This window comes from Lepisosteus platostomus, unplaced genomic scaffold (genome assembly GCF_059453375.1).
Source record: "Lepisosteus platostomus isolate fLepPlt1 unplaced genomic scaffold, fLepPlt1.hap1 Scaffold_30_H1, whole genome shotgun sequence".
In the NCBI taxonomy this organism is placed as follows: Eukaryota; Metazoa; Chordata; class Actinopteri; order Semionotiformes; family Lepisosteidae; genus Lepisosteus; species Lepisosteus platostomus.
The window spans coordinates 1,707,715-1,710,942 of record NW_028291658.1 but is presented as its reverse complement, the minus strand read 5'-3'; the positions used below and the strand labels follow the sequence as shown (position 1 = coordinate 1,710,942).

General features: G+C 42.4%; 2 non-coding genes across 2 annotated transcripts; one reads left to right on the top strand and one right to left on the bottom strand.

Moving 5' to 3' along the window:
* Positions 1-234: 234 nt before the first annotated feature.
* On the bottom strand, positions 235-306 carry trnag-ucc (transfer RNA glycine (anticodon UCC)). The gene has a single exon. It is a non-coding gene; the product is annotated as a tRNA-Gly (tRNA).
* A 2,240-nt stretch (positions 307-2,546) lies between these two features.
* Positions 2,547-2,688, top strand: LOC148635256 (U4 spliceosomal RNA). The gene has a single exon (XR_015933456.1). It is a non-coding gene; the product is annotated as a U4 spliceosomal RNA (small nuclear RNA).
* Positions 2,689-3,228: the final 540 nt, after the last annotated feature.

Genomic DNA, 3,228 nt, shown 5'->3' with positions numbered 1-3,228 from the left:
CTGCGAGAAGCATTCTTTCAATGTAACAGATTTACTCCGGGGAAAGCCAGCATGACATTGAGAGTAGCTCAAGCTTTCAGCACCCATATCGGACTGCGTGTATGCAGACACCACTCAGAATCCCCTGTAAGATTCTCCCTCAATTCCGTTTTTCAGTGCTTTAGCTCTTTCAAAAGGCTTCGCTTTGCTAGTCACAATCCAAGGCTTATGATAGCATTTGAAAACATTCACCACTGCGTTGGCCGGGAATCGAACCCGGGTCAACTGCTTGGAAGGCAGCTATGCTCACCACTATACCACCAACGCATGCCCACAGGAAGTCTGCAGGACACCACCAGAGAATGCTTTTTTTAAAAAAATTTTTATTAAACAGAATTTACAAATACAAATACAACAAGAGGATCAGAGTCATGTACAAGAGAAAAAAAATGCAGCAGAAAAAAGCATTTAACTACCAGAGGTAATTAAGTAATTATGTGATCAAATTGTATATTTTACACGTATCATATCTTGCTTTAATATTTCTCAATTATTTATAAACTTTAGTTTCAACATGCATGCGTTTCCTGTAAAAAATAAAACTCAGCACACAGTTTTTCTTTTAACAACATTTCGAGTACCTCTGGCATTCATGAAAAAGACATACACAAAAGCAAATAACTAACTCTAAGACTGTCTAAACTATTGAGTTTTTCAAAGAACCAGAACTATAACAGTCCTTAACACTTAACTACACCATTCCAAACTAACACTAAAGAAACACTAGTATATACTGGTATAACAAATAAAACCAAACATAATCATTAACTGAGCAGTCACTGGGAGCAAATCTCCTTCCCGTCCACAAAGGCCCTCGCTCCCACAAAGTAGGCTCTCCTCCCCTCTCTTCTGGCAGCTTCAACCTGGGGCCACAGCTGGTTCCTGGTACTCCTGTCCGCAGCAGACAGGTCCTCTGCAAACCTCAGTTTGTTCCCATTCAAATACTCATTCCCCCTCGCCGCTCGCCACAGCATGTCCCTCGCCGTCCTCTTGGTGAACTGTATTATAATCGATCTGGGGAGCACTTGCCCAGACATGTTCGCTCTCCCGAGCTTGTGAACAAAGTCAATGGCCGATATTACGTCCTCCTGGTCCGGCAGGGTCCTTTTACAGATACCCTTCACTGTTGCAACAAGGTCCTTATCACGTTCCTCTTTAACTCCAAATAATTTTAAATTCCATCATCGACGGTATCTATCTACATCGTTCACTTTCAATTCAAGTTCTTTAATATGCTTTTCTTGTTTGGTATTTACTTGTTTAAGAACTTTTACTTCACTCTTTAAGTCTTCAACCTCTTTAAACACACAGTCCATGGACTTTTTAAGACTTTCGATTGCGACTGTATTAGATCAAGTCATTTCCTTCAGCTCACCCATGCTCTGTGCCATCATGTTGAAGATGTTGGTCTGGAGCTCCTCCAGCGTCAGGTTGCCCCTTCCTCTCTTGGCTGCCGGGGTTTTCACAGGTGTGCTGGGCAGGGACTCCGGCTCTTCCTCTGGCAGCTGAGTCTCACTTGGGCTGCGAGCGCTCGCGTACGAGCGCATCTCCAGCACTCTTTCCACGTCCCCTCCAGCTGCTTCACTTTTCCCTTTAGTTGCCATCAATTTTCTTGTAGTGCTATACATATACGATTGAGGTTTCTTAGACTTCTCCTTCGAAGACCCAGCACTCTCTTTTCTTTTCCCAGTGTTACTCATATCGAAATTCTTAAACCTAAAAAAAATAGTTTTTTTTTCTTTCAATTATAACTGAAGTTTAAACAAGTAGTGTTAAGTCCTTATTTTTCTGTAGTCAAAAAAAGCAAAAATTAACATTCAGGTCATGAAAAACTCAAAAAAAATCCTCAACCACTAAACTTTACCTCCCACCTGAGCGCCATCTTGAACGCCCCTACCACCAGAGAATGCTCAAGATTTCGGAAGCTGTCTCCGGGACGTGCTGATTCCACACATCCTGAATAAATCATGATATTGTTAGTTGCTGTAGCTAGACGTTCAAATGAGTTTCATGGCCAGATGGACTGTTTCCTCCAGCGGTATAGTATTGCAGTGAGACAGCACGATGCCTGCAAGACTATGTCACGCTAAACGCCACAGATTGTGTTTGTCCGTTCGTGTCAGTCATCCTGCAGCCACGGGAAGTGGGACACAAACATGCCGCAATGCTTTCAAGACGTTAGGATTTGTTTGTGCAACATCCGAGAAGAGTACTTGTGGCTTGAATGTGAACTGTACGTGCCCACCCCCTTTCCTCTGTAGTGCATGAGTTCCTCCCGGCATGCCCTTCGTCATTGTTCTGTCATCTTGTATTTAAAGGGTTGTATTTCTGCTGCTGAAAAGAATCAACGGGTTTCTTTGTTCCCAACGGAGCCCTTGTCTGTCATGAAATTCTTCAAAACCTCAAGCTAGAAGAAGACGACAAATATGAAGCGTTACAGCAACGACATGCCATGAGACGATTGATAACGATTTCCATAGGATCCCCGCGGTTGCCTGGCAACCGTCAGCTTTGCGCAGTGGCAGTATCGTAGCCTGTGAGGTTTAGCCGAGGCGGGATTATTGCTAGTTGAAAACTTTTCCCAATACCCCGCTTCCGCCGGTTTGCAATACAATCAGCGAAAGCTATTTTTGACAGTCTCGTTAGAGACTGAGCAAGGTGTTTAAAGACAGATTTGGTCATGGTGACATCATGGTAGAAAGAAGCGAGCTTGTTCCCAGTGGGCATTGATTCGTCGAATATACGTATATTTACGGCGAAATTACGGCTATACGTATATATACGTCGCCTCGACGTATAATCAACGTCGAATTGCAACCGTAAAATTGACGACATTAACAAACGCATATATAACGTCGAAAACACATCTAACACAGTGCCTGAGGCTTTTTACTGTATGTATCGTGTGTGCCGCAACTAGGAGTATACGGCACTCTGCACAGTGTACGAAGTAAATTATTTTCGCAGCAATTAATTTACATGTGTATAATAAATATAGTAAATATAATAAATTAATTACTGCGAAAATAATTTACTTCGTACACTGTGTAGATTAGAGAATCTAAGAGCCGCTTTAGCAAGTGTACATTCAGTGTTTCCAAAACTGATCCAGGTTTACGCCGCTAGACTCTTAGACGTTTTTTCTAAAGAAGATGCTGATCTAACCTCTGCATTTCGTTTCCTGATAAT